Raw genomic sequence first — 24,027 nt, forward strand, 5'->3', positions numbered from 1 at the left:
GATCAACATGTTGTATTATTAAGAAAACCCAGACATTTTAACTTCCGATTTTAGTTTAATTTAGAAATATTGCATAATTGCATATTTTTCCTGTCCGAATTCGTGTTGACAGGGAATAAGTGTATCCAAGAATATGAAGGACTTAAGAAATTAGAATAGGTCATGGTTGGCTTCAGTGATTATAATGACAGCATATTTTAATGTTGGTAATTTTTATGCATTTGGTTGTAGTTGCATGTCGAACTTATAAAACATCGTTTATAATAATAATAATAATAATAATAATAATAATGATAATAATAATAATAATAATAATAACAACACGGGGAATAACAGCAACCTTAAGCACTGACGATGATGAAAGTACTTAAGAGCCTTTTTGGCATTTGACCTTCAGTTTTCTTCTTTTATCTACCGTTACCTGTTGCTTAACCCTATCTGTCTTCCTTTCAGTGATACCTGTCATTCTCCAGTCCTTTGATCTTGTATTCTTCACCCTCTACAAATTTCATCTCTCCATCTTGAAATATTATCTCCCCATCTTATCAATGAATCAACCTTGACTTTATCACCGTGACACGAAATACTTTTTTTTTTAATATTTTGAAATGTCATGATTTCTGAGCTACTTATTCGAGTGGCTGTAGACCTCTATTGAAATACCATCTCTTATGCCAGAGGTTCTTAACCTTTTGATGACTCCAGACCCCCAATGAATTGCCCAATATGCCCTATTTGTTGACAATATAGCTTAATATACTTAGTATAATACATATATTTAGGCATGAATAGATAGGAATATAACATACAAGAAAATCTAAAGCATTTATAGTTTTATATTATTTTTTATTTACAAAATGTTCCCATGTATAATTTAACACATTAAAATCAAATATATACAAATATCCAGAGATCAAATCCCATATCCCCAGCATGTGGTGGATACCCTCTGTTAAGAACCCTTCCCCTATGCCCTAGTTTTTTCTGTAAAGATATAAAGCTGTTAATGCAGCATACATTTTTCGTTAAGTTGATTTTCCAATATTTATATGTTTTATTTTTCCTTCGGTTTTGTTTTCTTTCACACATATTATATATGCTCTCTGTTTTGTGGAAGGTCGTTTTTTCATTTAATGTTCCATTTCTTGTGTCTCTTTTGCGCATACTATGAATAAAGATGAAGGAAAATGATTGGGAAGAACACAGGAATGATGTATGTAAGTCATATCGCATAGAATTATGTAATTTTAACCTTTTGAAGATTTGGTAGTTCATGGAACCAGATATTTCTTTCTTGATTTTTTAATATCTATCATAATATATATAGTTAATGTTTTTGCATCGACGTTTACATTTACATATATATGTATTGTAACTTTTACCTTATAGTTTACTCTTGTCATCACTTTAAAATGTACTCATAGCTTCATCGTTCTCTGTCTGTTTCTCCGTCTCTTCCTTTCCTTGTTCTTTTGCAAACATTATCCTCAGTTTCTCTTTTCCGTCGCCGTTTCATTTCTTGTCCCTCATCTTCCTCCGCCACAATCACCACTTCACCGAAATATTAATCATCAGCGGTTTCCTTTTTTATCGTCCTCCTTCCATCAGCTGACAGCTTTCAGACGCCCAGCCACCGCTGCCCATTCCACAGCATAACGATCACGCCCACGAGAAGGGCATTTCAACAGCCACAGGAGAATATTTATATATAGTCGCGTGCCCCATGTGGTGGAGAGGCCTCGGGCGGGTGTGGGCAGGGACTGAGGAGGTAGAGGGGCGAGAGATAGTGGGGTATGTGTCCCAGTCGTCTCCGTTTCCCCCTCCCCCCCTGATATATACCACACCCATGGGGGACCTTCGTGGCTCTCTTTGGCACCCTCGTGTCTTTGAGCGAGCTTCTTCCCTCCTACTGGCCCTGGCCTGAAGGCGCAGTCTATGGCATTAGTCCCGGCGTCGCTGGGCAAGAGTGGGCACACTAAAAGCCATTCTCTCGTGCCCACCTTCCCTCAGTGGCCGGTGCTCTAAGTGTGGGGGTTTTGCGTTTTATGTTAGTGATTTATTATATAGGTTTTACTTGGCGGATTTGGTAAGTATCATGCATAGAAAACGGGGATGTACGTAGACTGCATGGGTGTTTTTTGTTTTTGTATCTGATGTTTTCCAATAAACCGAGTGGTGATTGAAAATAAGCAAGATTTAAATGGCAACACTGAGCAACAGGTATTGAACGAAGATTTGGTGATGATCCTGGGTTTACTTATCTCCTGCGGTGGTTTCTCAGACCATCTTGTGTAATTCAATCGTGGATTTACAAAATTATCGTCACCAGAAAGAAATATTGAACTTGAAGCATACTCTCCCATTGACATTATGAAATGTGAAGTGGGTGTGTGTGTGCGCGCAGTATTGCAAGGAAGAAAGAGAGATTGAGAGAGTGAGCGAGGGAAAGGATTTCGGGGCATTATTACGAAAAAATATTCAAGAGTAATACAAAAAGTACTTCATTGTACTTCATGCTTTTCAAAGCGAAATGGGGAATTTTCCGAATTATTAGTTAATTTTCTATTTAAATGCTGACTGACTTCAATATCCACAGTAATCACGTACTACCTGGGAACTATTGTGTCAGTTGCCACACACTGAAGTTAGGAAAGGGTTAGTCTTCCGTCAGGGTAGGCACTGCTTCACTGGAATTTTACATACATTAATATATATATATTATTTATAGGATATATATATATATATACAAATAGATAGTATATAATTTATATATATTATATATATAAATACTACACATACACACACACACACACACACACACACACACACACATATATATATATATATATATATATATATATATATATATTATATATATATAAACACACGTAAATATATAAGTGATTATATAATCGAAAGTATCAGTATTATATGATGGAATAGTTCATTTTCCAAGAAAGTCGGGTTACGTTTCGTTGCCTTTCAGTATCTGAGGCGATAAAACCCTTACACTCATTACTCTTGGTAAATGATTTTAATTTCTGAGGATAAAACCAGTTCTCTTTGCAGACTGAGGTAATATACATGAATTAAAAGTCACTTTATCATCCCTCGTAGTTTAGATGGAAGGTGGACGGATTCTGTGATAATAATGTCACGACATGAATTGAAAGTGAACTTTATTTAATCTCAGTGACACCTCGTTAAAGTTAAAATTATCATGTGGTTGGTTTCCTGACAAACTCTAATGAAATATGCGAGGAAGCCAGAAGACATTTTTCTCCTTAATGCAAACCACCTGTCTCCCATCTGTCATAATTAAGGATTTTTGTTTTTATTCATAGAGTCGAGAAAAATTTAACCCTCTCTCTCTTCTCTCTCTCATTTTTTCTCTCTTTTTCTCCAAATCTCTCTCTCTCTCTCTCTCTCTCTCTCTAGACATTCAAGACAAGATGCAGTGCATTACTTCCCTAATATTATTCTTCTTGTTATTTTTGCTTTTGTCTAGTTTTTTAATTTTATGATTTTTTTTTTCTTTTTAATGCAAGGTGCGATCATTTTTCTCTGTATGTATTTCCCTTCACCAGCTCTTAATTCTTCCTGATAAACACGGTGTTCTTTAGACGCTTGAATTTCAAGTCAATGGCCCCTGTGGTTCCGGAGATTCGTTTCCTGTTGCGGACGAGAACGCTGTATTTTCGTTTTTTTTTTTTTTTTTTTTTTTTTTTTTGAGATCAAGCGGCATTAACTCCCTGCTTCATTTTTATGTCATTTCGTTCGCTGCTTCGGACGAGGAAATTTGTGTTTCGTTTCTCCCGGAGATCGAAAGATGATGCCATGCACCAGGTTTGAATTTCTCCACCTTCATTTCCTGATTCGAATGAGAACAGTGTCTTTTTAATCGCTGATTAAATTTAGCCAATGGCAGATTGGGTACGCAGCTATTTGTGATCAGATGGGGTTGGTTATATCCGCGTCTCTGGCAATAGGTTATTAAGTATTTTATGATGAAAGTATGTCAAGTTATAAGCTGCCATGGGACGGTTTTCCTCAGTCGGATTGTGATCGGTCTTAAGCGATGTTATATATAGATCTTAGTCTGTCTTCTCGCATGGGATTTACTATATTAATAGACAGGCTATATGCCATGTATTTCCGGATGACATACCAGAATGTATACATCCGTGTAAGTCTATAAACAAAAACGTCCTTATTTAAGGGGACTGGTTTCCTTGAAGAGATCGATCATCCCTGACCAGGTATGCGGATGGATTTATTTAAATGCAATAAACGACGACTCGGATATGTTTAAAATCATTGTAGACTAAATGTACGTACGTACTTACGTACAAACATTTCGGGACGGGTAAAATGTAGGCGACATTAGCTGTCACAGTCTAGTGTTTGAGAGACTTAGGGTCGGTAACCTCATCTTCAAAGATTGAGAACCCGGAAGGCACTAAATCCTGGCGCCAACGAAGAGGCGTATAGTTTTATATATATATATATATATATATATATATATATATATTATATATATATATATATATATATATATATATATATATATATATATATGTATATATATATATATGTTACGCAAAATGTGGATAAATATATATATATATATATATATATATATATATATATATATATATATATATATATATATATGTTACGCAAAATGTGGATAATTGCCAAATGTGTACATTTTGCATTAATTTTGCCTATTGTGTACAATTTGCAGGCACCAAGCGCTGCAAATTGTACACAATAGGCAAAAATTAATTGCAAAATGTACACATTTGGCAATTATCCACATTGGCGTAAACATATACATACATATATATATATATATTATATATATCTATATATATAATATATTTTAATTATATAATGATATATAATATATATATATAATATATATATCATATAATATATAATATATTATGTGTAAACACACACATGTATATATATATATATATATATTATATATATGATATATATATATATATATATATAAATATAACTATATATATATATATATATAAATATATATATATATATATATATGTATATATATAGTTTGTTGGCGTAAACATATAGGTTTTATATATATATACAAATAGTTAGTGTGTAAACATATATGATTTATATATATGTAAAGGATGTGTGTGTGACGTCGTACAACTTTCCTTAGAAGGAGTCTGTCCAAAAGGGGCTAGCATCTAATGCTGTCCGCAGTCGTCTAACCATCAGATACATGATTCACTGTTGAGACAACAGAGGGAGCGAATCTTAACGGAGCCTTGTCCGTCCTCACCCAGTGTCGAAATTAGGACCTTGTTTTTGGCATGTTTGGTATGTATGAAAATAATGTTTTTAATTCTTACGGGTATCACAGGTTATCATATCAAAATAGAATTCGTATGCTATTTATTTCAACATATTTATGTAACGCATTATTCCTTCCTTTTATTCTCTGCTATCAAGAGCAACACGTGGATACTTTCCTTTCAGTATCTGAGTCTATAGCAAGCGTAGCCAGCATCTCTTGGCGCCAGACGTTTTGATTAAAATTAGAAATAATGACTGATTGTAAGGGAAAGCGAGCCACATCCCGTTGCGGGAGGGGTTGAGGCGCTCATCGGTAAGCCATCGCATATTTGGGGCATGACTGATCCGATTAGGCCGTCAAAATAGTGTTTTTTTATGTATAATTTACCCAATATTCCTCACTGTCGTGGTTTTAATATTAATTTTTATTTTTATTTTTCATCTCACTGTTATGAAGATTCTGCTTCTTTCCGTACTTCTTCATTTGGTCTTTGTTTATTATTATTATTATTATTATTATTATTATTATTATTATTATTATTATTATTATTAGAGGTAATCTGCTTTCGTTTATCTCTCCTTCCTTACACTCTTAAGTCTCGTATATATTCTTTTCTTTATTAGCCACCCTCCCCTAACTATTTTATTCAATTATCCAAGTGTTTACATTTCTTCTCCTACTTCACCTTTTGAAGATTTCCGAACCGAAGATTTCGGAGCCAAAGATTCCCGAACCACACTGACAGTGACGGAGCAACGCTGCGCCGAAAACAAATGAAGTGCGAATTACCAATCGACAAAGAAGAGTGATCGAAATCCCATTGGCAGATGCAGCAGACAGAACTGGCGCTGGTCTAGGCATTCCTGGCACACAGAGGCAGGTCTAATATATCTCATTAACTGATTGATAACTTGATAAAGGAGACATGTATGAGATCTTTCTTGTAACTTTATGATAGGTCGCTAAGTCGGTTGAGACTGACAAGAACCAGAGCGTATAAATCTCGTCGATCGATTGCTAATTTGGTGAAATATACTTTTCTTCGTCGGTGAGGCTACATCAAACGGATCTTGAAAATCTTCTGAAGAGTGATACCTCGATGAAAATTATGATTCGCGAATGAGGTGGTTAATGACGCTGATTAACGTTTTCGTCAAGTTATTAGACAGTCTGTGAGAGAACATTTGGAAAGAAAAAAAAAAATCATAAATCTCGTTAACTGATCGCCGGTGTGGTGAGATGTACGATCGGTGAATGGCAACAGCAAAACACATCTTAATGATTCACACATTGCGAATTTGAAGGAAAAGATCCGAGGCCCATATGGATCTCATCACCGTAGGGGGGCTAGTAGTGCCGCCAGTGCACCTCAATTGGTGCAATGTAGACATTACTTAAGGGTCTTTGCAGAATCCCTTCGGCCCTCTTTCATTCCTTTTATTGTACCTCCGTTCGCATTCTCTTTCTTCCTCTTGACTTTCCACCTTATCGAACAATTGTTTCATAATGTAACCGCGAGGTTTTCCTCCTTCTCCATCTTTCAAACCTCCTTACTGTAAATTCCCTTTTAGCGCTAAATGACCTCATAGGTCCCAGCGCTTGGCCTTTAGGCCTCAATCTTATATTCTGTTCTCCATATGAATATCATGAAATGGTCATTCAGTCAATGGAAGCTATTTGAGCTTGATTTTTCGCTTACCTGGGGAGTAAGCCTACAAACTACTTTGTTGTTGTTGTTATTGTTGTTGGGGGTATGAAAGCCTAAAAAGGTCTGAAAAAGGTGTTTCGCGTTGAGTTAAAGATACAGGAATTTTAGGGTAGGATATTTGATGACTTATTTATTAGAGTGAAAATGTAAAAAATGAATACTGTGCATGTTAAACAGTACAGAACAATTATTTCTAATAAAAATATAACGTAATTTTTTCGCTGGTGAAACAACGCCTTATTTGACCGTAGAATTTTGCACACTCCCCGAGTACGCTGGAGGTCGGATCATGCCTTGTTGAATTAACTGATCACTTAGAGTCGAGAAATGTATGAAAAGTCTCTAGTGGAAATCATTTATGAATGACTGCAGTCTGCGAGGAATATATGAGGCAGGTCTTATGAATTTATTATTAGTATTCACTTAATGAGAAGCATATGAGAACCATTTTGTAAGTCATTCATTATTGCTCTCTTGATGGGTATAAATGGTGATAATAACTCACTTCGTTAGAGGATCATTCACTTAAAACATTTGGATCTTGTGAGAGCTGGACTAAGAGACAGAGAGAGAGAGAGAGAGAGATGAACACAAAGATTTGAATGTTATAGGGAACTGATTCCTTTCTTTACTTGCTAATATGTCTTTTATATAAAGCAATGAACAAAGTTGCTTATGGGAACAAATCGTCACGAAGCGACATAAAGGAGAAGTCTTCTATAGTGCATAATATAAATTAATGATACATTGTAAAGCGTTTCCACTGTAAATAAAAAAAAGTTATTGCAGAATATTGATGTTATAGAGATAACTCATGAGGATTTGCAATTGGCACTTCAAAAGTGCTACCCTAACACTAATCTCGTTGCATTTCAATGCATTTTTATTTATTTATTGAGGTACTGATTTTTTTTTCTTTTCGATAATTAAGATATCTTCATTCTGTATTTCTCTTTACCTCTTACTTCTTCCTAATGAACACCATATTCTTTGAAGCTTGAATGTCTAGTCAGTGGCCTCTCTGGGCTTGTTACATATGAATAGGGTTTATCTAAATAACGATAAAAATAATATAGAATTTCTGGATGAGATTGCTTGCTTCTTGCTCATATTTCCACAGATACCCACGAGGATTTATGTACATTGGTTGGTGGTCACCTTTCAGTTGACGGGATTTGTCTAAATTACCCAACTAATGAAGTCAGGTGAAATTCAGTTGTCTACATAAATTGCCAAGAATAGCGGTAATAAAATATAACGAAACAGGTGGTCTCTGCTCTGGGTGTCTGTTCTTAAGAAGGCAACATTGCTTTGAAAATCGGTCGTTTGTATGAATAGCTTTTATGTCTCCAACAGAATATAGGATGTGAATTGTAAAGCGTCTTGGAATGTTTATTCTCTCATTAAGAATATGAGTTAGAGACGAACTTTCAAATAGCGTAAACAAAGATTTTTGAGTAGTATTTTCATGAGGGTCGATAAAATGCATTACGAGGAACACAATGGAGAGAGAGAGAGAGAGGAGAGAGAGAGAGAGAAGAGAGAGAAGAGAGAGAGAGAGAGAGAGAATTCAACAATATACCGTCCATTAATACTTAGGTGTTTTCGTGCTTGTCTTATGCACTGCAAATGAGAACCAGTACAAATTTCAAAACAACGCCTCGTAACTTAAATTGCAATACGAGGGACACAATGAGAGAGAGAGAGAGAGAGAGAGAGAGAGAGAGAGAGAGAGAGAGAGAGTTCTAACATTATACTGTCCATTAATATTTAGGTGTTTTCGTGCTTGTCTCATTCACTGCAAATGAGAACCAGTACAAATTTCAAAACAACGCCTCGTACCTTAAACAACGCACGTGGTTCACACATGAGAGAGAAGCACAGAGCAGCTAAGAAGAAAAACAAACAAAATGAGCTATATTGGGAAGGCAAAAGAGAAAAATAAAGGATAAAATTTATGCTGCATCTCCAAGATTCGCTTCAATTCTGGTCTTTGGTCGTCAAAAAAATACTCTTTTAGAGAACGAACGAATTGAGTTCCACTGTTCGCCCAGATTCTAATGTGTCTCTGTCGCCGGAGGCTTGCTCGACCAAGTTCAGAGAGAGAGAGAGAGAGAGAGAGAGAGGGTGGGTGAACCTGGGCTTATGTTTTGTTCGATTCGGTTAATTTAAGACCCAGGTGTTGTTCTAATTAGTGGAAGTGATCTGAGGTGACCGTAGTACTTCAAGTGTCCCAAAATCAAGAGGTATAGATGTAGGTTTTTGGCTTCTTCATCTATCTGTTTATGTACACATTCGTTTTCTACCGGCACCTTGGTTTATTTATTTATTTATTTATTTACTTAACGACCATTCATGTAATGCAAGATAAAACTTAACACTCAAGATAACCTGAAAGTCTGTCTACCCAAACTATCAGCTTAAATTACAAGAATGAATGTAAAAACACACATTCATGCTTTCGTGTGGTCGCCATATCCCCGCTAATATGAAAATAGAAGATTTTATTTGATCGGGAACTTGACGATAAGGATCTTTCTGTCATTCGTTAACAACTGGATCAAACCGTACGTGTAGAAGTTAGGTGAAGTGAATCAAATTCATTTATAGGAAAGACTTTATAGTAAAAAATGCAGTGATTACACGGAACTATTTGAATTTCTCAAAGTGATTACTTGGAAATAGATACATTATTAGAAAATAATGACAGAGCTAAAGTAAACGAATTTTTAAACGCTACAAATAAAGTTTTAAACTCACAATTAAAGTTCACGAAACGACGCTGAAATCACCTAGAAAAATGTCGTCTTTTCGCAAACTAATTTGATTTTAATCCTCTTCGAAGGTCGTTCGAATTCCAGGGAAATTCAGTGTGGATAGAATGGTAGTAGATACTACCCGTTTTATTTCAATTAAACTAAGAAGCAGTAAACGTTGCTAGCAGGGACAGTGATGCCGGAGAGAGAGAGAGAGAGAGAGAGAGAGAGAGAGAGAGAGAGAGAGAGAGAGAGAGAACTAAACATCAGTAGATTTCTATAATCGAGAGGAATTCGAAGTTATAAGACTTTAAATCCTCGCTTCCAAAACGACTAGTCTCCTAACGCACTGATCGTGTCACGGCGGGTTTTAGAATAAGTGGTTTATGTCTTTTGCAGCTGCGGGAGCCGCCTTCTTTCTGCAGTCGCAAGAAGGGTGCTTCCAAGGTGGGAGGGACGGCTGAGAGATTTTTCAGAGAGGGAGGAGGGAGAAAATTCCTCCTCTTCCTACTTCTCCTCCTCTTTCTCCTCCTCCTCCTCACGCTATTTCATCACCCCTGCCAAGAATTCCCAAAGGAAAATTTCATCCAGGCAATCCGAGATTATACATTGTCAGTAATTGGCCATAATGAATGTTGCTTGAACCTACCGTGACAAGAAATGGGGCTCCCTCGCTGCAGTTCGCTTTTAGAATCGAATGTACAGCCTAGTTAATGGCGCGAGAAATCTGCTTTCACGCGCGAACTTTCAAGCAACCATTTTCCTCCAAAGAAAAACGAGAAAGTGGAATGAAGATCAGACAGGAGAGCTTGCAAAAGTTCCCTGAAGGAGTCCACCTGGCTCCGAGTGAGGCGGTAAGATGCCACGGCCTGGGAGAGGGTAGTGATGGAGGAGGGAGGCTGACAATGACAAATCCAAAGTAGCGCCCCAGAGTCTGTCTCATTTGCTCGAGAGGAAATTGAAAAACGACGCGGCCATGTTCCAAATTTCAGTGGGTAGTTGCAAGATGTGCGAAGCGGTTGACAAAAAGAAAAGGGAAGAGTAGAAAGATGGAGGTAAATGAAAACAAAGGCTTCAGGGGGAGGAGGAAGGAAAAGACTCATGGTACACGCACTTAGAATTTTCAATGAGATTTATGAAAGTCGGTTCTGAAGGTTTGTAACCAGACCAACCCCAGCAGCTAGTACGATAAGAATGCGGTCATTTGTTTCGAGTATTTTCGAATGCGGACTTAAATCCATAAGGATGGTTTTCAAGCATTCAGAAGTTATTCACAATTAAAACCCAGTGAAAGCAATTCCGAAGAGAATGATGGCAGCCCTGCATAGTTTTGACAGCGATGTAAACAACATTCAGCGAGATGCAACGAAGCATGCCTTTGCTAACAAGAACTGAAAATGCCAAGGATGTATATCTGCCACCCATCCGATTCACAGGCACCAAAAAAAGGGGCACATCTGAGAAAATTAAGCAAAATGTCAGCGGTTTTCAAACATAAAAGCCAAACTCATTCTGGGAAACGCTGCAGATGGTTATCAGGATGGCTCCTTATTTCGTCGTAAATTTGGTTTCTAATATCCTCGAGAGTATGTAATGGGAAATTTCCTTTGGAAAAATAAAATTTGGGAATAAGTATGACATCCTGGGTTTTCTTAATTCTGTTTACTAAACAATAAATGATATTAAAAATAATCCTATACAGCCCAGGATTAATAGATAATTATTATTAATGGAGATGAGTTATTCAGTGAAATTAATGATGGACAGACAGTACTCATGATGAGAAAGTGAGTTAGGTATGTATATGATAGTGGATAATGTACAGATGCTAGTATCATGCTAGTTATTTAATTTCTAGTTCGGAAAGTATGGATTTATGTTCAGTTCAGTAAATGATTTATTGCAATGGCCCAGCAGAGGGAAAGGAATATGAAAGCAGTTCCCAATGATTTAATTCTAGTGATGAACTCTAATAAATTTTTAAGGATTCTTGTAAGCAGCCTCTTTAGGGCCAATTAGATGGTGTCAGAGAGGCCATCAGTCTTGGCAAAATTATCGGGCAAAATAATATGTGGCAGAAATTGAATGATCAAAACGAGGATGAAAGTTAGGGATTTTAGCGAATACCGACTAGTGGTCCTATTCTAATTGTCAAAAGGATCATCAGTCTTCAGAAGATTGGTTGAACCTCATTTCGTCTGCCCCAGTGAGGGCACGCCCCGTGTGTTAAATATTCCCACTCCCCCAAGCATAATTACGAAAAGAATCCAAGTGAACGAGGGAAGCTCGTGTAAGCAAATGTGTCGCAGCTTCCCCCTCTGTTCAGAAAGAGTATCTGTTCATTTTTGAGCTTTCATCTTTCCTTCGTTATTTCCAGCGCTATTTTGATCTACCACATGGACTGGTGTAGATTTCGTATGTAGCGATTGCACATGGCTAAATCCGAGTGGAAGGGGATGTTAATGACTCGGTAATGTTGGGGAAATATGCCCAATGATAGTGTTTATTTTTGAAAAAGGTAACGCATTTTTTCCGGAAAAAAGGATCCATTTTGCAAAAAATGTTTAATGTTGGTCTGTTTGAATGCATGTTCTGAGTCTGCTTGATGTATTTCGAAACAATTGTAAGGCATATTTGAAAACTGATGAATGAATTATGAATTTTATTGCCCTCATGAAATGGTGATGTATTTCAAAGTAATTAAAAAAAATAATCTTCCCCAGACGCCTTAGCGTCACAGTCGTAGGCGCCAATGAAACGCTGAGATGTTGCCAAGTGTGAGTTTTTTCCCCGAAGACGTTTAGACTCCGCGGCATAAAACGCTGTCAAATAGGTGAGAAAACTTGTTCTTCAAAACAGCTGTCGTCTGAGAAATTTCAGTTTATTCCGAGTATGATGAAAGAGACGTGATGCCTGAGGTATGGATTAGCTCTATGAAAGAAATAATGAGAGATTCGGTCTGTGGAATGCTTCGCTGTTTTGGCAACACTGTTTGACTGAAATAGTCTACTAAGCCATGGCCTTCGTCAGCCAACGCCCCCCCCCCCGCTCTCTCTCTCTCTCTCTCTCTCTCTCTCTCTCTCAAAAAAAAAAAAAATAAAGGAATACTACTCGTTATAATTTTTGTTTGTTTTTATAAATTAGCCAGTGGAGTACACGTTTAAAATATTATTAATGTCCTTATTTCGTTTAATAACCGTTCCAATGTTCAGTTCCGTGGAATTCCCCTCCTGCCTTTGTTTTCCCGACTTTCTTAGCCTCTCTTCCATGGTTATTTTGTTCTGTTTGGGCCTTGTTAGGAGAATGGCTCTAGGGTGCGCGTTATCTTGGCCTTTGCTGTCTGGAAAAAAAAAGGAAGATGCATAAAATCCTTGTGGAGCGAAGTGACCTTTTTGTGGCAGTCTGGATATCGAAGTGGATTCTGAACCAGGTTCCGTCGGTTCGAGTCTTTCCAAGGCCGGACAAATAAGGGTGGCATGCAACCTCATCTGTGTTAGGAGATAAAAACGGCTTTTGCACAAGAACAAACATTTTAACTACCCATTAGAGAATATTATTATTAATGATTATTAAACAGGAAAAAGATTAAAGAAATGACAAGTTATTATAGATATGAGAATGAGGACAGGGAACTCGTGTCCGGTTTAGTTAGTAAAGTAAAAGTCACCTAGAAGTTTAAATAAACATTACGTTTACAGACCCGAGAAACATTAAAATTGAACTAGTAGGTGTGCCATCTACTTGAAGACAATGCAAACACTTCATATAGCCTACCTTAGAATAAGGTAGGCTATATCAAGGTGTCCTGAAATTATGATTGTGTATTTCAATTTACGGCGTTTCTTTTCATAGTGGTTGGCACGAGAGATGAAATCGGATTACTGTTACTGTCATATTCGTACTTTTACTGCTGAATTGAAGGTGAATCTCATGTGCAGAACGCTTCTGCAGCGTTAGTCACTTCTTGCGCTTAGTCAGAAAGTTCAGCATGGCTCTGAACTCCATTATGTATTTCTGGTGATGTAAGGTTCACTCTCGACGTGGTTCGGAAATCACGTAAAGCCGTTGGTCCCTTCGTTGAATAACCACTGGTTCCATGGAACGTAAAAACACCATACAAACAAACTTATGCTCGCCACTTACACGCTCTCAATTGACTTCCTTGTCATGAAGGACCTTCCGTTCCAAGTTGTGTAGTACTTACTACGACTCTTATTCCTCCTTCCTACGCTATCACCAACCAACGGTATTCCATTCTCTCCAAGTGACCAGATCAACTCAGTGGACTTCATTCACGCGAATCCTTTCGCCACATTCCCACCCTTTCAATCCTATTTCTCCACATATGCTATTAATGTCTTTATTGCGACACTTAGCCAATTCAACAAAACCTTCCACAATTTGTGCACCAAATTCCCAGCCATACTTCTGGCACACCTTTCCTGTGACCACGACTTTCAATCAAGGGCTGCAATACACGGCCTTCGGGGGTCCATCGCTTTTTTAGAATTCCTTAAGTTTCGCTGCAAACTCGTGGCACAGAATTGGTTGGCCGTATGACTCTATTGCAAAATATAACTTACAATTTTTTAAAGAAATGATTCGATAATTTTTCATCCCACACGTACTATGTAGGAACTGGGGAGCGTTTAGTAATGAAGTGTACATTTTTTACGTACATTTTTCTGCCATGATATTCTACAGCAGATTGTGCTTTTCTGTGACCACTTTGATAATTGATGAAATTATTTGTAATATTGTTCACTTTAACTTTGCGTGATTTTATGGGAGTTATTGGTGTGTGTGTGTGTGTGTATGAGTATAACAGTGAATTTTCTCCTCTTTCTTTCTAGTAAATTTTATGTCGTTTGATAAAATTTGTGTAGTATAAGAATAGACCAACATGGTATTATTCGTCGCGAGATAATATTCGTTTGTTAATTCAAATCGTAAAACAGAAACAATACATAATTCATACTACCAGTTCAAAATATTAGTTATCTCTGTACCTATACTCTGTTTTTTTCCATCTGTCCATCCGGCTGTGGTGTTTGCACATGGTAACACTGCGTCCCGGGCTTTAAATAATATCCTATTTCGAATATTAACGGTGTAATTCGCATACAGTAAAGTATTAAAACACTTTTCAGTTGCAAATGTATACCCAGATTTCCTTTTATTTACCTAAAACTTACACATACCGTAACTATTTAAAGCCCGGGACGCAGTGTTGCCATGTGAAAACACCACAGGCGAATGGACAGATGGAAAAAAACAGAGTATAGTGATATTTTTCAAAGCGAGTCTGTTCATAGCAATGCGCTTGCGCGCCTGAGGATATACTTTCATATGATGTAGTGAGTTTGTATAGTTTGAGTAAAATACAAATTTAATTTTAATTTGTTATTTATCTCTGCCTGTGTCAAATTACGTAAATTATAATAAAAAACAAGGAGGAAATTTTCTAATTTTGCCCAGAAAAACTTAACCAAGATTTGTTCTCGGGGAAAAACAATGCCATAACTCAAGAAATAACTATTTAACTGGGAGGAAAACGTACCGGCTGCAGATTGCTCTTGTTTCCTTCCCGTCTAGGCAAGATTGATGCCGTCTTTAGTGGCCATGAATTTTCCGCAAATCCTCGGAGATCTGTACATACAAAGCTGCTGGTCCAACAACCGTGAATTCCTGTATTACGATTCGGGGAAATATACCGCAGGAAGTAATGGTTTTGTCTCATTTCTATCGGGAAATGTTGGAAAAGGAATGTTAGCCGAGTGGTTTCGTGGTTTTATTTATCTTTAGAATATCTTTTATCTTTAAGAAATATTTTTTTTTTCTTTTCCAACATGGAGTTCATTGACGCATTTTTATTGTTCGGTCCAGTAAAATGTAGGATATTACGAAGTGGGGGAAAATTGCTCTTTGTTTATAATTGTAACTCCGTTCTTTTTTCAGTGCTTTAGAAACGTTCTCTCTATTTTAATGATCCATTTTATTACATTATTTGAGACGTCAAACACTGGGTAAGTGGGCAAAAGATTCATGTACACAAATTAGCAGTTCATTTGTTTTCTTTCAGTGCAAGGTCACAGCGAAGCCCGGACTTGAAGAAAAGCAAGAGTTAAAGACAACATTGGTTTACATTAAGACATCTAATCTAGACCCTAATCATTATTTAAACAAAACTAATTCAGATGATAAAGTAAAACAAACACCCAGCTCTATCAAGGTAGGAGACAAAATTGCTGGCAGATCATGAGTGAATAAAGTTGCTGATTCAGAATTTACTTTATAATGACATTAATTGTTTGGAAGGATGTCATTCTTCAAAAAGCGTGGTTTAATAATATAGGAAATGTATTCACTAAGGTATAGGGCTTTGAATCAAAGTCAGAGTGACATGATATTCCAAAATAAACGCATGACTCTTGAACATGAGTCTTTTATTTAAAAGACTCTGAAGGAAAATTCATACTTCAAACATATATATATATATATCTATATCTATATATATATATATATTAATATATATATATTTATATATATTATATTATATATATTAATATATAGATATTATATAATATATATATATATATATATATATATATATATATATATATATATTAACTTTCTAAATGAAACTGCAATGACGACACAGGCAGATAGGAAGGACCAATTTACATAAATAACGAAAGGATCACACCTCGGGGGAAAATATAATTTGGTTGGTTGGTTTGTATGTGGGTGGGGGGTGGGGGGGGCACAAATGAAACCAACTTGTGAAAGTGAAAATGGTTCCATTTTGGCAATGTGCTGGCCTCTGATTAAAGTGGGAAGGTAAAAGTTATTTGACTTCCTCCAAACTTTACGAAATCACATGTGTTCCTATGGGTTCTATAAGTCCCGCTGTTTATTATTGAGTCTTTTGATGATATCTTACGCTCCTCATATTCAAGTAGACTCGTCTAGATTTTACAAGGTCGTGTGTGCTATTGCTTATGTATGCTCATTACGATCTGACAAGAGCCCATAGGGGAATAGTGCCGTCAGAGAGCCTCATATGGTAGACTGTAGGGCATTACTAAAGGGTGTTTGTAGCGTTCTGTCGGATCATAGCTACAACCACGTTTCTTCCATCTTGTTTTACAGCCTTTGTCATTATTAATTCTTAGCGCAATTGTGAAGTCTTTCATCCAACCTCATTAATACATAGTGCAACTATGAACCTTTTGAACCTTGCACTTCATCTCTGGATCGCTTTTAACATGCTATCCGACCATCCCAACCCTCTCTTTTCACTGTTTTAACGGCTGAATGGATAAAAATGGCCCAGTGCTGGCCTTTGTAGTCTATTGTGAAATTTCATTCATTCATTATCCTGCAAGATTATCTTTCGGTAATTATCGCCAGTAGTAGTTTCATGACACAACTTGCGTAATGGCTAATGAGACAGAGAACCTAATAAATATCAATTAGCCCAGACCTAAACAAAAGAAGCATAAAAGAAAGCCAACGGTTTATGAAGGACCTCCTCTTACACTTAAAATTCTTCCTAAATTATGGAAATGTTATTTGAGTTTTCGGAGTGTATGCTTGGCTCTTGAAAACCCAGAGGTTTGTAGGACGGCTACTCCGATACCCTTAGCTTGTCTAAGATCAGTTACGGACAAGGAAAAGTCTGGTAGAAAAAATACAAAAACAAATTAACAGAACCTCGACGAAACAATGCGAGTATACCTCAAACACGAAATTACTCCGGTGACTTGTAAACGCCTTACTTTATTTTTTTATTTTTATTTTCAACATATTTTTAGAGCATTATCTCTTACAGTAAATTTAGGATTAAGCCACAGTCAAAGTAAATCCCGGGTTGCTTTAACTAGACCGCAGTATTCCATGAGACAAAACAAGGATGACTTAACAAAATTGTACAAGTTTTAAAAAATGACGACATCTACAGATAATTCAAGATTTCTTCCACACGAGTACACTTGAATGCAGTAATATGTTAGCATAACATGTCAGTGTTCAAAGACACCTAAATATAGCGGGGCTCATCCTTCAACTGTTGAACCAGGGATGAACCTTCCTTCCCATTGGGCTCTTCGTATACCGTACCTACTCAGAAAATCAAACATTATACGGTCTGGACATCCCATTTTTCATGCATAAAGTAACGAACATTTCTTAACGAAATGTAAGGCTAACGCCCCTTTGGAAATTACTTTCCACGACCTTAATCTTCGTTAATCTTATATTTCGCATTTAAATGAAATATTTTTTATATGAAAATACTATTGCACAGCTGAGGCTCATGTCGACTTGAAATATTAGTCTTTTGTAAATCTGAGCGCATTGATTTAAAAACAAAAATCAGGTCTTGGTAAATTACGATGAATACGCAGGCATTTCTTAACGCAATGTAAGGCTAACGTCCCTTTGAAAATTACGATGAATTTCGTTGCTTCAAAGAGAAATAAAATTCAGAAGCCATTTTTTCATGCATTAATACGCAGACATTTCTTAACGAAATGTAAGGCTAACGCCCCTTTGAAAATTACTTTCCATTACCTCAATCTTCATTAATCTTACATTTGACATTTAAATGAAATATATTTTTTACATGAAAATACTATTGCATAGCTAAGGCTTATGTCGACTTGAAATATTAGTCTTTTGTAAATCTCAGCGAACAGCTTCGATTTAAAAAAAGATCAGCTCACGGTAAATGACGATGAATTTCGTTGAGTAAAAGAGAAATAAAACTCAGAAGCGATTCTGCCTTGACGCCACGAGCAAGGACGAGTCATAAATCTGTGTTGATCTTGGATGAGCTTCGCTAACGTAACGACCGCTACTTGTCGACTACTTGACGACCTAGTTAATTGACACACCTGTATCTATATATGTAGTAGAAGTGGGTTCATTTGTCTTTTTGGACAGAATGAAAGAAAATTGTTTGAAGTTAACTTTTGTATATATATGTAGTAGAAGTGGGGTTCATTTTTGTCTTTTTGGACAGGATGAAAGAAAATTGTTTTGAGGTTAACTTTTTGTATATACACACACACACACACACACACACACACACACACATATCTATCTATCATATATATATATATATATATATATATATTATATATATATATATATATATATATATATCTAAATATGTTTATATATAGAAAAGTAAATTTGCTATTAAGTGTATATGGGCAAAAATATTTTGTATGTATGCAAAATAATTTTAATGAAAGAATTAGTGATATAACTATCTAGCTATAGTTTTATATATGCCATATATATGTATATAGTATATAAAGTATATTATACAATATATATATATATATTATATATATATATATATATATATATATATATATATATATATATATATATAATATATAACTCTAGATAGACAGTTATCACTAATTCTCTCGTGAATTGTTTATACATATAAATATTATGCCTCAATATTTGTTGATGAAAATTTACTTTTCCTTTGGAATAACCTACAATGAGAGGGAACTTTATATATATGATGAATGCACCTACCCTGGCCAGGATCCGAACATATATATGCCTTAGGGTTGGATACACTGATAGCAGTGACTTATCCTTCTAGTGTCTGAATTGGATAAGTCATTGACTTATCTGTATTAAAACCAAAGGCACACATTTGAATCCTGGCCATGTTAGTTCATTTTGGGGCTCTTTACTATATGAATTCGATATTAACAGGTATATGTGAATTTATATACTTATATATACATATATATAATTATATATATGTATATTATATGCGTGTTTGTGTGTGTATGTATATATGTATGTATGTATGGTTTCGCAGCACAATGAAATGACTTACAATTCCAATGAGTAATGCACCGTTAGTCTAGACTTTGGCACGGGAACCGGCAAGACAAAACACAAGTTGTTAAGTGCGGTTTGCCCTCAAGATAACCTGGGTTATGTTTGTTATGTCCCTCGTAGGACAAATGGTCAGACTATTAAAGTTTATCGCCGGATTTACTGCACAAGCAAGTACTTAAGACTAGGCGGTTCAGAGAGAGAGAGAGAGAGAGAGAGAGAGAGAGAGAGAGAGAGAGAGAGAGAGAGAATTTTAATCATAAGTGAAATTCAAGGTGTGAATATGTGTTTGTGAAAAGTTGAACACTCAGAGAAAGAGAGAGAGAGAGAGAGAGAGAGAGAGAGAGACTATACTTTTTCAGCTTGTATGTAAATGTGAGGGGAGAGAGAGAGAGAGAGAGAGAGAGAGAGAGAGAGAGAGAGAGAGAGAGGAACGAACGCTTTGGCACTATTCGGCAGAAGTAACTTGATCTCTGCAGTAGTGCCCAATGTGACCAGCTTACTACGTCCTCTCTCTCTCTCTCTTCTCTCTCTCTCTCTCTCTCTCTCTCTCTCTCTCTCTCGTCCTGCTCCCGCAGAGTGGGTCATATCTGAATATAACTGGGTGACTTTACCGACCGAATATACACGAGTGAATGATGTCATCATCAAATTATTTTATATTGGGTATTGGAACTCTCATCACTATCGTATTATTCTTGCGATTGTGTTGTCCGTGCTCATTATCGTTATTATTATTCGAGCTAATTATTATTATTATTATTATTATTATTATTATTATTATTATTATTCGCGCTCATTATCATTATTATTATTCGAGCTAATCATTATTATTATTCGCACTCATTATTATTATTATTATTATTATTATTATTATTATTATTATTATTATTGTTAATATTATTATTATTATTATTATTATTATTTTATTATTATTATTATTATTATTATTATTATTATTATTTTTGGTAGAAGAGCGCCCTCTTTTAAGCAAATGCTGTTAAAAGAATGGCAGAATTAAGCGAGTTGATTTTATATATTTTTTTATCTATTTTCCTTACAATTCGCTTCTCATGCTCAGCGATGTTTTATTATTATTATTATTATTATTATTATTATTATTATTATTATTATTATTATTATTATTATTATTATTATTATTGAAAGATGTTGCTGCATCAGCTGCATTTGACTTGTAAATAGTCTTCTCTATTTTTCTAATAATTGCTTTCTCTCTGCTATTACAACTGGCGAGTATTGCGCCGATATTACTCATCAGGAGTCAATTTCAGGGATATTGCTTACAAATTTATTTGTCGCAATAAATAGATAAACAAATAGGTCAAAATAGATAAACAAACTGGTCCAAATATGACGAATTAGTGGCCAACGTTGGCCACTAATTCGTCATATTTTGACCTATTTGTTTATCTATTTATTGTGACAAATAAATTTGTAAGCAGTATCCCTGAAATTGACTCCTGATGAGTAATATCGGCACAATACTCGCCAGTTGTAATAGCAGAGAGAAAGCAATTATTAGAAAAAATAGAGAAGATTATTTATAAGTTAAATGCAGCTGATGCAGCAATATCTTTCAATAAGACTTGTTTGAAAGAGGGTCTCCATCCAATATATTATTATTATTATTATTATTATTATTATTATTGCTTTATCACAGTCCTCCAATTCGACTGGGTGGCATTTATAGTGTGTGGTTCCGGGTTGCATCCTGCCTCCTTAGGAGTCCATCACTCTTCTTACTATGTGCACCGTTTCTAGGATCACACTCTTTTGCATGAGTCTTGGAGCTACTTCAGCCTCTAGTTTTTTCCAGATTCGTTTTCAGAGATCTTGGGATCGTGCCTAGTGCTCCTATGATTATGGGTACAATTTCCACTGGCATATCCCATATCCTTCTTATTTCTATTTTCAGGTCTTGATACTTATCCATTTTTTCCCTTTCTTTCTCTTCAACTCTGGTGTCCCCTGGTATTGCGACATCAATGAGTGATACTTTCTTCTTGATTTTGTCAATCAACGTCACGTCTGGTCTATTTGCACGTATCACCCTATCTGTTCTGATACCATAGTCCCAGAGGATCTTTGCCTGATCGTTTTCTATCACTCCTTCAGGTTGGTGCTCGTACCACTGATTACTGCAAGGTAGTTGGTGTTTCTTGCACAGGCTCCAGTGGAGGGCTTTTGCTACTGAATCATGCCTCTTTTTGTACTGGTTCTGTGCAAGTGCCGGACATTCGCTTGCTATGTGGTTTATGGTCTCATTTTTCGCATTGCACTTCCTACATATGAGAGAGATGTTATTTCCATCTATCGTTCTTTGGATATATCTGGTTCTTAGGGCCTGATCTTGTGCCGCTGTTATCATTCCTTCAGTTTCCTTCTTTAGCTCTCCCCTCTGTAACCATTGCCATGTGTCATCGCTGGCCAGTTCTTTAGTCTGTCTCATGTATTGTCCGTGCATTGGTTTGTTGTGCCATTCCTCTGTTCTGTTTGTCATTTTCCTGTCTCTGTATATTTCTGGGTCTTCGTCTACTTTTATCAGTCCTTCTTCCCATGCACTCTTGAGCCACTCGTCTTCACTGGATTTAGATATTGCCCTAGTGCTCTGTTCTCGACGTTGACGCAGTCCTCTATGCTTAGTAGTCCTCTCCCTCCTTCCTTTCGTGTTATGTATAGTCTGTCCGTATTTGCTCTTGGGTGTAGTGCTTTGTGTATTGTCATATGTTTCCTAGTTTTCTGGTCTATGTTGCGGAGTTCTGCCTTTGTCCATTCCACTATTCCTGCGCTGTATCTGATTACTGGCACTGCCCATGTGTTTATGGCTTTTATCATATTTCCGGCGTTGAGTTTTGACTTGAGTATCGCCTTGAGTCTCTGCATAAATTCTTTCCTGATCGTGTCCTTCATCTCTTGGTGTTTTATATTCCCTCCTTCCATTATTCCCAGGTATTTGTATCCAGTCTCATCTATGTGTTTGATGTTGCTCCCATCTGGTAGCTTTATCCCTTCAGTCCTTGTTACTTTGCCCTTTTGTATGTTGACTAAGGCGCATTTTTCTATTCCAAACTCCATCCTGATGTCCCCAGATACAATCCTTACAGTCTGGATTAGGGTATCTATTTCCTTGATGCTCTTACCACACAGCTTGATGTCGTCCATGAACATCAGATGGTTAATTCTGTTGCCTCTTTTCTTGACTTGGTACCCAGCATCCATCTTCTGTAGTACTTTTGTCATGGGAATCATGGCTACTACGAAGAGTAGTGGGGACAGTGAGTCGCCCTGGAAGATCCCTCTCCTGATATTAACCTCTGCTAGTCTTATTCCAGAGCTTGTAAGTATTGTATTCCAGTTGTGCATTGTATTTTTGAGGAAGCTGATGGTGTTTTCCTTTGCCCCATATATTTTCAGGCATTCTATTAGCCATGTGTGTGGTATCATGTCGAAGGCTTTCTTATAGTCTATCCATGCCATGCTTAGGTTGGTTTTCCTTCTCTTACTAATAATAATAATAATAATAATAATATCCTTTATTTCGGTTCAGGGCCATATACAATGAATATACAAAATACACAGTAACATACACAATCTAGATATATGAGTCAACATGATAGGAAAAATGAGTAATCGGCACTTATCCACAAAATAGCTGAGGTAGCATAAAAGATAGTAATCATATACTGGTAATAGTAGTAAATTTGGTGAGAAAAAAAAATGCATTCAGTTATAACAGTTAGTGCACAGATTATATAACTTAAATTTCAACTAGAGACCTTAGGTGGTTACAGTAGTCAGGTCCAGAGGGCTAAATACATAAATTGAATGTATAAAAAAAAAACTTTAACTTGATAGTAATCACAGAAATAATGAAAAAATAAAATATCAGCAATAAATATAATAATGACAGAATTTGCAGATGACATCTTGCTGTTCTTCATTACCATTTTGTCTATCAGGAGCTGGTCTTTTGTGCCCCTACACTTCCTTCTGCAGCCTTTCTGTTGGTGGGGGATGGTGTTTGTCTCCTCTAGGTAGTAGTATAGCCTTTCGCTGATGATACCTGTTAGTAACTTCCACATTATTGGTAGGCAGGTGGTAGGCCTGTAGTTACTGGCTATATTTCCCTTACTCTTGTCTTTCTGGACTAAGGATGTTCTTCCTGTGGTCATCCATTTGGGCGCATGGTGATTTGTGATACAATGCTGGAGTTGTTCTGCTATTCTTGGGTGTAGGGCCTTGAAGTTTTTGAGCCAGTATCCATGGACTTCATCGGGACCTGGGGCTTTCCAGTTGGGCATTTTCTTTAGTTTGTGTCTGACTGTGTCTGT

General features: G+C 36.4%; 1 protein-coding gene across 2 annotated transcripts in view; it reads left to right on the forward strand.

Annotated features, from left to right (window-relative positions):
- The first annotated feature begins 1,929 nt into the window (after positions 1–1,929).
- Positions 1,930–24,027, forward strand: part of LOC135219194 (RING finger protein nhl-1-like) — a 109,184-nt gene continuing 87,086 nt past the window's right edge. For both annotated transcript variants that reach the window (XR_010315388.1, XM_064255749.1), the window contains exon 1: positions 1,930–2,086. The gene's annotated coding sequence lies outside the window, so the exon portion shown is untranslated. The remainder of the gene's footprint in view (positions 2,087–24,027) is intronic.

This window comes from Macrobrachium nipponense, chromosome 1 (genome assembly GCF_015104395.2).
Source record: "Macrobrachium nipponense isolate FS-2020 chromosome 1, ASM1510439v2, whole genome shotgun sequence".
Classification (NCBI taxonomy): Eukaryota; Metazoa; Arthropoda; class Malacostraca; order Decapoda; family Palaemonidae; genus Macrobrachium; species Macrobrachium nipponense.